This window comes from Pelodiscus sinensis, chromosome 2, assembly GCF_052426305.1.
Source record: "Pelodiscus sinensis isolate ZL-2025 chromosome 2, ASM5242630v1, whole genome shotgun sequence".
Classification (NCBI taxonomy): domain Eukaryota; kingdom Metazoa; phylum Chordata; order Testudines; family Trionychidae; genus Pelodiscus; species Pelodiscus sinensis.
The window spans coordinates 231537617-231551271 of record NC_143053.1 but is presented as its reverse complement, the minus strand read 5'-3'; the positions used below and the strand labels follow the sequence as shown (position 1 = coordinate 231551271).

The window sequence follows — 13655 nt, the reverse complement described above, 5'->3', positions numbered from 1 at the left end:
GACAGCAGCACCACGCGACAGAGCCCAGCTTAAGCAGCCCCGGGGCAGGCTTCATATTGCCCAGCCCGTTGCCACCTTCCCCGCTGTAAATACCCCCCCCCCCCCTCCAGCTTTTCACACTGAGCCCCAAGGCACGTTGATCCCATTTCAAAACAAGTCGTTCCTTAAAGGACGACCCGACGCCTCCCGGCCTGCAGCCCGGCGCTGTGCTGGGCCCCCGTGCAGCCCCCGCTCGCCCCAAGCTGCAACAGGCCCGGCACCGCAGGCAGGCGGCCCAGGCTTGGACACACGCTGAGCTTTAACCCACAGACGGAGCAGGGCCGGGCAGCTTAGGCCCCAGCTCGTGCAGGGGGAGCGGGGGCTGCAATGGGATCGGCCCACGCAGCTTGCCCGGGTTGATGAGCGGGACTAGACAGGCCGCGCCTGCGCACACGGCGCCGAAGCAGCTGCGGGATGGGGAGGCGGTATTCAGGGCGGGTGGCGGCGTGACGTCACGGCGCGCGTAGTTCTGGCGGCGTGACGCAGGCACGCAGTGGGGGAGACCTGTAAGTTCTCTTCCCCCCTGCAGCTGGGCGGGACGTGGCGGTTTGTCCCTATGCCTGGCAGCCTGTGACCATAGGCCTCGCGCGGGACGGCGGGTGCGGGGCCAGAGCCGCGCCGCGTTGGCAGGGACGGTGCTGGGGAAGCGGCACGCGCGAGGGGACGGAGCCCACGGGCGCAGGATGGGGACGGCGCCTTGGCGCGGCCGTTACTGAGCGCAAACCCCTCCACGCCCGTCCCGGGCCCGGAAGGGCCCTGCCCCGCCCTCTCACGGGCCGCAGTCTCCCTGCGCTGCCCGTGACGTTCTGAGAGGCCGTGTGGCCAGCCCTGAACGGCCTCGGGCGGGTCTCGCGCCACTCACTCGGGGCGGGGCGGGCCTGGGTCACGTGCCGCCCTGGCCACTGCCTGTCTGCTCTAAGGGGGGGGGGGCCGCCAGAGGCTGAACTTTGCCCAGGCCTAGAGGTGGAGGAGTCGGACCTGAATCTGGGAAAGCGATTTCCAAACTGTTCCCCTGCAGGGGACAAGGGGGCTGCACTGTGGCTGGGCAAACCGGGCTCTCCGCTGGAGAGGGCAGCCTGATTAGAAGTGGCACTCAAATCTACAACAGGCTCACCTTCCAGGGAGGGGTTGTCTATACTGGTAACACTACAGCAGCACAGCACCTTGCTATGGCAGAAGGGGTTTTCTGGTCACTTGGTACCTCCTGCACCTCTCCCAGGGGCAGTGGATCTGGAGAACGTAGTGCAGTCTGCATATTGGGGCTTGCATCCACTTTTTGTGCCCAGTGGCCCCATTGCTGGCCTGTGGGCAGCCCCCTCTGGGCTCTTACCACCCACCATCCCTGGGGTCCAGGCCACCAGTTCTGGAGGCTTCACTGCTGTTCAGGGTCTTGTCACCTCCTAGAGCTCTGCTCCTGGCTTTGACCTGGTTCTCCACAGCTGCTTCCAGTGGTGCTTAGGTTGCCAACTCTTCTGGATCAGACATACCAGACATTTGCAGCAATGGTGTCCGGAACAGGAGAGATGGCAACCCTAGGTATGAGCACAGCTGGGGGTGATGAGGGTGGAGAAGGGCACAGCTCAGCAGCCCCACCCTAAACACAGTTTCATCACCACTGATCTCTTAACTATATCTTCCAAGGCCAGTGAATTTTTCATGTGCTGAAGGACATAGTTAACTCTGATGAAGTCTTAGCTGTAGGATAGGATCTCATAAGATTTGAATTTCTAATGCTACAAATTATTGAATTCTTGCTACACACACACCAGAGTGCTGGTGCCAAACTGGTAATGCAGCTATATGGAAATCTCGGTAGAAATAATATATTGACTTAAAAGTGAACATGAAAGAAATGGTGCCTCAATGTACTTACAGTGCCATCAGGCAAGTTTATACTCAAGACATGGAAGAAAGGGTCCACTGTATTAACATTTAGTTAAAATAGTTGGGACTTGAACAGTGGCTTTCATTCATGGAGCTTAATTCAATACCATTTGTAGAGCACTTCGTCTCATTTGAGAAGCAAGGAAGCATTACATTTGGTAAAACAGACATAGGGTACGTCTACACTTGCACCCTAGTTCGAACTAGGGATGCAAATATAGGCGACCGAAATAGTAAATGAAGAGGGGATTTAAATATCCTATGCTTCATTAGCATAATCTTGCCCACGCACTGTTTCGGCCCAAGAACATTAGTTCGAATCAAACCCCTTGGTTCAAACTAATGTTACTCCTCAAACAGCTGAGTTCCGAAACAGTGCATGGGTGCAATTATGTGAATGAAGCATGGGATATTTAAATCCCCACTTAATTTACTATTTTGGTCACCTACATTTGCATCCCTAGTTCGAACTAGGGTGCAAGTGTAGACATACCCATGGAGAGGAATGTGTATTATATGAGGTTTTAAAGCTAGTCTTTTAGATGTGTGGTCCTCAACTTGGAGTGTGCTCCCTTGGGAACATGCAGGAACATTCAAGTGGGTATGGTGGGGCCCAGCCTGGTCCATCTTCCACTGGGAATGGAGGGGGAACGCTACCCAGCTGTGATCTGCTGTGGTTCTGGATCCCAGTGATGGCCCCAGTCTTATCCTCAGCCTCAGCCCAGCAAGTCCATGGCTACAGTTTTACTTCCTGGGCCTGGCCAGCCTCACCCTGGCTGCAGATTTGTCCGTGGTCTCAGCCTCAGTCCCTTTACTCATGTCCACATCTTGTTCCCTTCCCCCAGTTGCGGCCCTGGTTCCCAGGGGGATGCCACCATTAAAAGTTTGGGAGCTACTGTACTAGATACAGTTCTCCCATAAAGTTGTTGTTGTTGGTTGTCTCTCGGGAGCCAAGGAAGACATGTGCATTTCATTTGTGGAAACTCACGTGGCTCCGGAGCCCAAAGGTTGAAGCACACATGCGGTTACAGATAGGGCATGGGACGCCAGTTGTCAGGACAGGAGAGAATGCAGCTCTATGTCGTCTTTCACATGCAGCTGTGAGGTGTTGGCAGCGGTTGTCCTCAAACTTTGTCACTGCTTTCCTCATAAGGGAACATCAATTATTCCTGTCTACAGCAGCTAGTTCAAATTGTTGAGGTTGAAGGTCTGTCCGCTGCAAGTTGGTCTTCATGTTATCCTTATACCTCTTCCTTGGGCTTTACTATTTGTGACTCCGATGTACCAGCTCCCCGTAGAACGGCTGTCTTGGGATCCTGCTTTCGTCCATTCGGAGAACATGGTCAGACCATCAAAGTTGGGTCTGGAGGATCTTGGTTTCCATACTTGTGGAACTAGCTCTATCAAGCACTTCTTGGTTAGTAATTCAGTCCTGCCAGCGTACTCTCATGATTGATCGTAGGGAGCGCATGTGAAACTGTTCCATCTGCTTGATGTGCCTACGGTACAGGGTCCATGTTTCAAATCCATACAGGAGAGAGGTGAGGACCATGGCATTATATACCTTGAGTTTAGTTGAAAGGCGAATACCTTTGTGCTGGAGAACTTTAATATGCAATCTCCCAAGTACCTGACTGGCTTTCTGGATCCTCGCTGTAATCTCTTTGTCAAGGGATCCATCACTTGATATTGTGCTGCCCAGGTACTTAAAGCTGTCCACTACCTTCAGTAGTGTGCCATCGATAGTGATGCATGGCTGTGGAGGAGCACTGTTTGGTGCGGGCTGGAAGAGGACTTCTGACTTTCCGAGGCTAATTGCAAGACCGAACAGTTTGGATGCTTCAGAGAACCTGGCAATGATGGTCTGCAGGTGGTTCTCTTGGTGTGCCATAAGGGCACAGTCATCAGCAAACAGCACTTCGGTGATAAGCCTCTCCAGTGTCTTGGTCTTTGCTGTAAGGCGTCTCAAATCAAACAGTGACCCATCCAAACAGTATCTGATGTAAATACCAAGATATAGGTCTCTGACAGCATGCACGAGGACTTGAGCGAGGAACAGGTTAAAAAGCCCCGGGGCAAGTACGCAGCCCTGCTTCACGCCATTGGAGATGTTAAATTTCTCAGATGGCATGCCATCCGAGAGTACCTCTCCTGTCATGTCGTCATGAAATAGCTTGATGAGTGAGATGAACTTGGATGGGCAACCCAGCTTCCTGAGGATGATCCACAATGCATCTCTGTTAACCGTGTCGAATGCCTTTGTCAGATCAATGAAGACAGTGGAGGTTCATATACTGCTCAAGGCACTTCTCTTGCACCTATCTCATTATGAAGTTCATATCGACAGTACTGCGATTGGGGCAGAAGCCACATTGTCACTCGGGGAGACTCACTTCTGAAACTGTGGAAATCAGCCTGTTCAGGATGATGCGGGTGAAGATTTTCCCGGCAATGGAAAGCATTAAGATACCTCTAAAGTTCCCGCAGTTGGCTCTTGCATCCTAATTCTTGTACAGAGCAACTATCACAGCATCACGGAGATCAGATCAACTTGTCGTTGGCCGGCACTGAGCACAGAACAGAACTGAGGTCAATGTAAAACTACTCAATTATCTCCTCTGTGCTGTTCATGGTGGGAGCGTATGCACTGATGACTATTGCATACCGCTTGTGCCTAAGGGGTAGGTGTAACTTTATGAGCCACTCCTTACTACTGACAGGCAAATCTGAAAGTTGTTTCATCAGACTAGTCTTGACGGCCAGGCTGACTCCATAGACCTATCCTCATTCTGCGCTTTCCATTTCCAGAAGAAGGTATAACCACTAGCTAGTTCAGTGAGAAATCCTCCTTCAGCAAGCCTGGTTTCACTCAAGGCAGCGATATCAATACCATAGCGTGAAAGCTCTTTAGCGACTAGGGCTGTTCTCTCATGAGGTCTTATTGTCTCCTCACTGTCCATGAGTGTATGGATGTTCCATGCTCCCATTATCAACTTCTTTTTTTTTTGCACAACAAAACCTGTGCGTGAAGAATATTATAGTGGGAAAGCCTTTGCATAGAGACAATCCCACTCTCTCTGCCTCAGAAGTCAGAATCCAGTGGCACGAAAAAATCGTTACTTCCGGAGGCTACCTTGGCATTAGATGGCCTGACATGCCCCATGCACTCCATAGTGCGCTGCTGCAATGCCTTCTCAGCCGTAGAATCATAAAGATTTCCTCTGCCTGATCCATCAAAGCAGTCTTCGCATGCTAGGATGAGCAAGTCCCTAACTCACCGAGGGTTTCAGACCCATCGGCTACCCTCACCTGGTTTAGCTGGCCTGTCAAAGCAACTACATGGAGCCCACATGTGAGTGCTGGGTGCCGGTAAAAATCAGTAAAGGATGGGCCACTCCAAAGGAAGTGTGACAAGCCCTCCTTTATAGGTACTACCCCATTAGAGGTACTACCATTCAACCCCATACACCCCAAAGTATCCCATAAAGTATAAATATTTATAAGGCACCAAATAGATGTGAGGCTTTTACAGCTTATTAAGTTTCTGCTAAATCCTTAGGATTTTCAGTAGTACCATGGTATAAGAAGGGATGTAGCATTCATGCATGTTGCAAAGCTTGAAGCCCATCAGTTTTTGAATTCACATAAAGGAAGGTGTATAGTCTTTTCCTCACTAAAAAATAAATGGGATTTCTGAGAGTAAAAATCGCCATGGAGGAAGGTTTGAAGATGAAAATGGAAGAATAAAAAGAGAGCACTGAAGAGGCAGTTTTGAGGAGATTGTAGTAGTGAGTTCCGTGGGAGAGGAATTGAAGTTAAACACTTCTGAAAAACAAACAGTTTGGCTTTATTGTCTGAATGTTTTGTTTTGGGGAAAAAACTATGCCAGTTCCAGGACTGAAGTAAAATTATATACAAAATCTTTTCTTGGAAGACTTTTATTCCTTATGTTATTTTGCTTTTCCACTGGCTACAATCTTGCTGTCATTGTTAATATTAACTGAATGTTTTCTATATAATATATAAAGATTTACATTAACCACCTTGCCTTCAAATACTATATAATTTTGTTCGCCTAATTTTAAGCTGATTATTTTCTCTGATTGCTTTGTTTAAACTTGTAGCTGAGGTATGGAATGTGTTCTGTTCTTATCAAAAGTTTGGATTTGAAAGATGTAAAGAAAGAAGTAAATGCGGCACTTCAGTTATACAGTAGTTGTGTACAGTAACATGGTTTTAAATTGGGCCATTCAGTAGATAATAGGGATATAAAATCCTGTTTAATTGGTTAACCCGATAAACATGTTTAACAGGTTAACCAATTAAATGGAATTATATTTAACTGGTTATCTAATTAAATGGGGGACAGGTAGAGGGTCTGTTCCACCCTGGCCTGGCTGGAGAGGACTCCCTGCCTGCCTGCCATGGCTGGGTAAGAGCTGGGCCTGCCATGGACAGGGACTGGTGGGCAGGTAACTGCTCCAGTCCCTGCCGGTTTATTAGTCAACCATTCAAATCCCTAATAGATAAAGTAGCTTATCACAGTACTTCTTTTTCAAACTCAAACACCACTAAATCTCATTGAATACTAATCCAGTGTATAGTTGAAATTTCAGCCCTTTGTGTTTACAATGAAAGTTTATATTTTGTCTCAAATAGAAATGTATTTTTTAGGGATGCTAGATATCATGTAACTGAATAGTTGTGTAACCGCATTAAATCTTAGCGATTACATAACTATTTGATAGTCCCTGGAGGGCGATGCCAGCAGCCAATGTGCTCCCTGCCCCACTCCCGGTGAATCCCCATCACTCCATGCTGCTGCCTTTATTAGGCGGGAGCAGGCCTGCAAGGGGAGCCAGTTTAAAAACCATCTCCCCAAGCAGACTGGCATGGGATGCGGAGCAGCTTCTGTCCACAGGGAGCTCAGACCCCTGTGAACAAGGGCTGTTGCTGTGGATCCCCCATGGATAGAGGCTGCTTTGCGGCAGCCCCCCTGGCCTTCCGTGTTGCTGCCTCTCATAGAGGCAGCAGCATGGGGGAAGGAATGCAGGCGGCACTTGTGAGCTGGTGCTGGGGGGAACCAGCATTTAAACTGGCTCCCCCCATCACCAGCTTCTGTTCCTCCCCCGGCTGCCTCTCTAGGAGATAGCAAGGGGGAGGCAATTCCCCAGGAGCCAATATGCTTGGGCAGCTGGCTTGAAAACTGGCTCCACATGCATATTGGCTCCAGCCTACCCCCTTCATCCAATGCGCTGCTTCCTCTCTAAGAGTGTCAGCAGTGCGGTGGTAGGAGTTGGAGTAGGCAGATCCAGTGCTTGTGGGGAGCCAGCTTTTAAGTCAGCTCACTATGGGCATTGACTCCTGCTCCCCCCTCTTGCTGCCTTTGATACAGAGGCAGCGAGCAGGGAGGAGAATGCGTGTAGTCAACAAGATTAACCGATAAGCCTAGGCTTATCGGTTAATTGTATAGTCGTCTACACAATGACATTCCTAATATTTTTTCCTAGTAGGGGTATAAATAACCATTACAATAATTAACCAGTTAAATGGATAAAATTATATCATTGAGCTGATTAACCCTTGGTAGGCAAGTCTTGCTTGATGGCCCGGCATGGTTGGGTTCCTCCTGCCCCACTCCAGCATGGCCAGGATCAGGATCTCGCCAGCCCGCTCCAGCATGTCTGGGGTCCCACCTGACTGCTCTGGCATGGCCAAAGCTGAGAGCTTGCTGGCCACCCAGGATCCCACCTCTCTGCCTGGGCTGCGCTGGTGCAGCCAGGGACAGAATTGCTCTGGTCCACCTCAGCAAGGCCGTGGTCCCGTCTGATTGCCCAGGTTGCTCTATCACGGCTAGGGCTGGAATCTCACTGGTCCACCCTTGGGTGCAGCTAGGGGTTGTGGTCCCGTCAGCCTGCTCCAGTGCAGTTGGGACTGTGGTTCCACTGTTGTGCTTGAACACTCCAACATTGCTGGAGCTGGGGTCCTAAGTGACATATCCCTGCCTTCTGCCCTCACTGCCCAGCACCACTCAGCCAGGGCTGCTCCAGCCATTTATCCAGTAAGCATTCAGGTAGGCCTAATGCTTTTACTGGTTAACCTTTTACATTACGAATTCTTACAGTGGTAATTTGTTTTCTTCTCACTTCACTCTCCCCTCACTACAAGAAAAAAGTCTTTTGGCTGACATCAAGGATGGATGTTTTAGGCATGGAAAAAATGTTGCTGAAAGTTATGGCTGAGAGGAAACAAGGAGTTAGGTTATACAACTGTTAAGTTTGTGAGATAATATGCACTAATATATGAATTTGGAATATTTTTACATAGCACTATAGTTTAATTAGTAAGACTTTTCTTTGGTGGGGATGACTTACAATATTTGAAAAAAATAGCAAGGCTGCCATTCAGATGTTGTTAGCCCTTCTTAGTGCTTGTCAGAATAATGAAATTTGTAGTGCTTGATGTAGTACATAGTACAAAATATTTTTTCAAACCTGTATGAAGATACTGTTTCTTCAGCAGCCTTTATATTTCTTGCAACTTTAAGAACATTAACATTGGAAATTAAGCAAATACATCATACTTCTTTCTTTATTTTCAGGGAGAGTTTTAGAAATGTGGTTATATGATGTTTTTTAACATATAAGCCTTATGATTATGGTTCTTTAAACTCGAGCATTGTTTATATGTGACTGGAGCTGTTTCATGGATTTTTATTTGTTGTTAAAGAGGTAATTGTCAATTATGGAAATATTTTAATGTTTTAAACATATAGGTCAAAACTCAGAGTTTTGTTCTTGTCTTGCACGTGGGCATAATGTAAAATCACGTGTGTCTGACGACCTTGTGAGAATGCCTTGTTGATTTGAAAAGTGTGTAGCTAAAAACATTATTAAAACCATAGTATTGAAATTATGTATAGTTTTAAAACGGGTGGTAAGTGATGCTTTAGTTTTTATTAATTTTAGCAGTAATAATTCAAAGTATTTATTATTGTGATTTTTAGTCTAAAACTGTTTTTTAATGTACTTTAAGCCTTCTAGCAGATTTCATAATATCTGTTGGCACCATATTGTTTTGAAGAAAACAAATTGTAATGGCATTCTACTTTAGCAGTATTTAGTACTTTCTAAAATCTGTGCCACAATACCATTGTACAATACCCATGAATTATTTTGTGCCTTTATGATAAACAGTAGATACAAATATTGAAATATTCGTATATTGTACTATAGGTAATCTGTGAGATGCTTTTCCAAGTAAGAATTTACATGGATGCTGTGTTTTATTATCCGTAACAGTAGCAGGAAGAATAAAGGCAAGTATCTCGAAGTAAGAAAATTAATAATCTTACAAAACATTTTAACTTGCTAATTCTATTTTATAGTGATATTTAGGCCTGGTTTATGTTTAATCTAGGAAAGCATAGCTACAGTGTTCATGTATATGAAAAATCAACATTTTGACCACTGTAGCTATGCTGACCTAACCTCCAGTGTAGATGTGGTAATGTCAACAGAATAATGCTTCCACTGACCTACCTTCTGTTGTTCAGGGAGTAGGTGTTCGTATAATGTGGGAGAAACCCCTTCTATTACTATAGGTCTTGTCTACACTACAGCATTATGCTAACAGAGCTATAGTGTATGGACGTAAACTAGTAGCCAGTTTAGGCTTATTGATTAATCTTGTCAATTACTCGCATTCCTCCCCTTCCTACCTGCTGTTTGAGAGTCAGCAAGTGGGGTTTAGCAGGGGCCAGTTCTACAGGGGAGGCGGCTTTAAAACTGGTTGCCCCCAGCACTGGCTCCGCGGTGACAACTGTCCCCACCTCGCACTGCTGCAGCAGTGGTGGGGGGGAGAGTGCAGGGGAGGCTGCTGCGAAGCAGCCCCTGTCTTCTGGGGGTCCAAGCTCCCTGTGGGCGGAGGCTGCTTTTTGGTAGAAGCTTCTGTATCCTGCGGAGCAGCCTCTGTCCATGGGGAACTCGGACCCCTCATGGACAGGGGCTGCTGCCACCCTGCGCTGCTGCCGCTGTTTCAGAGGCAGCAGTGGGGGGGGGAGGGGGAGGGGCAGCCAGCTGGTCCAAGAGGGAAGCTAGTTTTTACAGAGGCAGATGTGTGGAGTGCCAGGGGGCTCCCCAGAAGTCGGGGCGGGAGTGCATTGATTGCCAGCTCTGCCCCCAGGGACTATTGAACACTTGTGTAACAGAAAAGATTTCATGTGGTTACACGACTATTCAGTTACCCAATAGCTAACATCCCTACTACAGTGTAGTAACAATGACCTATGGTCATCATTGTGTACACATGGTCTTCCTGTAAAACTACAGGATATTTTGATTTTTTTCTCTTTTTAAAGAGAGATTTAGAAAACATATTGCAGAATTTGCTTTAATCATGTCTTTGAAAGATTCACTTCTACATATATTTGACTCGTTCGTTTTTTATTTGACTATGTAGGTGTTCTATTGGGGGGGGACATGCCTAATTTTTGGCAGTTGTTTGGATATACTCAGTAATATTAAGAATAGCTTTCTTCCAGTCCACATTGTGAGGTCGTTTATGTTCAGAAGTGAGGGTAGCCTCTATCCTCCCAGAGTCCCTACCACACTTTGCTTTAAGTTGCTTTTAACATTCTTCAGTTCCTAGCATTGGAGGAGGTTTCTAAGCAAAACACAAAAGAAAGACACTACTCTCTTTTCCTTATGAGAGAGGGTAATTCAAGTGACAAAGGAAAGGTGAAGGTGGTCTGTCTTTCAGCCTGGCTTTTAGGAAGTGTTTCAATGGTCTATTGGCTTTAATTAAAGTCTACCTTCAGCCCTTACTCTTGAGATATTCTACTTTGCAGTAGGGATGTAAAAAAATAGTCGAATAGTAGACTACTCACATCCCCCACCCCCCACTGCCTTTATATCAGAGGCAGGAAGGGGGGTGAAAGCAGGAGCAGTGCAGGAATGGGGCAGGGGAGACAGGCACAATGGCGTAGCAGCTGTGCCTTTTAAAAATAGTAAAAGTCATCAAGCTCTTACTAAATTTAAAAGGTAGAGGCGCAATGTGGGACAAGGCACAACATGGGACCCAGTACAAGCTGGGACTGAAGCAGTCCCAGCTTGTGATGGGTCCAAACTGCTGCGGCTCTGCCTTTTAAATATAGTAAGAGCCAAGTGACTCTTACTACATTTAAAAGACAGAGCTACAGCGAGCGGTCTGGACCCAGTGTGAGCCAAGACTGAAGCAGTTCCGGCTTGTGCAGGGTCCTGGATCTACTCCCACTGTGGTTCTGCCGTTTAAATGTAGTAGGTGCCGGGATGCCTGCACGTCTGGCTCCTGCTACATTTAAACTGCAGAGCCTCAGCAGCCCCTTATTGACTAATCGTGTACTCAATACAAATTGTATTGATTAGTCATTTACTCGATACATAACATTTTTACTTTGCAACTGGTCTATGTAATTTCAGGGGAAGTGAAGCTAGAGATTGTTTCTCTCTCAGCCGGTCTCCTTCTTAGGTTAGCAGTCTCTTGAAGTGTAGCAGTTTAAAAACCCTGTGACAGGTTTTTCTCTTTTAAAATCCCTCCCTTCACCCATCTGTTTAGAGAAAGCAAGCTTTACAGGTGGGCCTGGAGGATATTGAAGGAGCCCAGAAAAGTTTTAGTCCCCTTGCTACCCGAGTGAGGTGGTACCTGTTCTCAAGGAATCTATTAAAAAATGTTTATGGTTCAGTGATAGTGAAAAGATTAGTACTGGTGTTTGTTATCTGCAGTCATGTTGGGCTTGTGCTGTTGCATCTCAGAACTAAATGGTGCAGGACTGGTTTTTTATAAAAGTGCTGAATAAGGGACCACTATGTGTTTTTGTTTTGTTTTTTTGTTACTTTGTTTACATTTTCAAGGGACATAATTAAAATGTTCTTTTGTAATGTAATTCTCCAGACACAAATGTATTGTTAATACTTCGAACTACACCGTGAAATATATTTGTATACTTGCATTACCTAGTCTGAGTGAAATGCAGATCTTTTCCAACAGTATAAAAGATATAAATCACATTTAAAATTATTTTCTAATGGTTCATTTTACATTTTGAAATTAAATACAGCTGTTATAATTTCATGTTTTCATCTCTGCCTTCTTTCTCTGTGTGCTCAGAATTACATGTTAATACTAACATTCCATTTAACTGGTTAAGCTTTTTAACTAGGATTTTATATTCCTAACCCCCCCTCCCCTACCTTCTCATCCCTCAGTTCCTCATATAAACTGTAAATGCTTACTTGCCCTTTCTGTATATATGAGACTTGACATACAAGGTTTGGTTTTACAGGTGTGTGGGTTTGTTTTGTTTTGGTTATTTCTAAAGGCCAGGCCTGTGGTCTTTTGCCACTCACAACAGTTTTCAAGGTTTCAAAATCTAATGACTTCATATATAATGCTGATACGTACATTTCAATAGAACAGTAATGTGCAACAGATCATGGCTTTTCCAATGATACCTCACAAGGCATACTTGGTACAAAGTATATCATAATCATATAACATTGGTAAATATGGGTGTACAGGGTATTATTTTGAGGTACAGGATAGGAATGTAAAATCCCGACTAATCAGTTAACCGGTTAAATGTTAGGTTTAACTGGTGAACCAATTAAATGGGGAAGATTGAGGGGGCCGGTCTAGCAAGACTGGGCCCGCTGTTAACAAGGGCTATTCCAGCTGAGGAGGAGTGCCTCTGCTTGCAGTGCGCTGAGCTAGGCCTGCCACAGGCAGAGGGCTGCTTTGACCCACCAGTTAACCATTCACATTCCTAATACATGGTGCCATAGCAATATTTGAGTGCTCTTCAGTCCTCTCCTATAAGTGGCTTCAACTGAGTCAACATTAGGGATGTTAGATAGCGATTAATTGAATAGTTGTGTAACTGCACAAAATATTATTGGTTACACAACTATTCGATAGTCCCCAGCGGCGGGGCTGTCAGCCACTGTGCCCGACTGTGGACAGAAGCTGTGCTAGCATCCCACGGAGCATCCTCTGTATGCAGCGAGCCTGGGCCCACCATGGACAGAGGCTGCCCCGCAACCTTCCCCCTCCCCCCCCCCGCTGCCTCTGATAGAGGCAGCAGCATGAGCAGGGAAAGGTCACCTCCCCACGTGAATAGACTCCTGCCTGTCCCTCCCACTGCACGCTACTGCCTCTGATAGAGAGGCAGCAGTGGGCGGCGGGGGGAGCAAGCAGCTTGTGGGAGCCAATATGCATGGAGAGCTGGCTTGAAAACTGGCTTCCTGTGCATATTGGTTCCTACCTGCCCCCTGACCTTCCGCACTGCTGCTCTCTATCAGATTCCTGTCTCCCCCTCCCCCCTTTGCTGCCTCTGTATCAGAGGCAGAAAGGGAGGGGAGTGTGTGTAGTCAATAAGATTAACCAGTAAGCTTAGGCTTATCAGTTAATCACGTACTCGACTACACGTTGACATCCCTAGTCAACATTATAGGATTTTGTTAAAGAACTAATGTTATGGATTTTTTTAGCATAGTTAAACCTTTTAAGAAGATATTATTACATATGGGGTGAATCGTGATGAAAATCTTGTTAACTGATATTAAAAATATAATCAAACTGCACTATAACATTATGTGTAGAACAATTGACCCAAGGCTCAATCAAATTATGTTGTTACCAAACAAAGATACAAAACTATGCAAATATTTAATTAAGGAGAGATTCTCATGTTTCTT

The 13655-nt window shown here is 46.2% G+C and overlaps 1 long non-coding RNA gene across 1 annotated transcript in view; it reads left to right on the top strand.

Moving 5' to 3' along the window:
* Positions 1 to 479: 479 nt before the first annotated feature.
* Positions 480 to 13655, top strand: part of LOC149525443 (uncharacterized) — a 67162-nt gene continuing 53986 nt past the window's right edge. Inside the window, exons 1-2 of the long non-coding RNA XR_016348979.1 lie at positions 480 to 545; positions 9159 to 9255. This is a non-coding gene — a long non-coding RNA (uncharacterized LOC149525443). The remainder of the gene's footprint in view (positions 546 to 9158; positions 9256 to 13655) is intronic.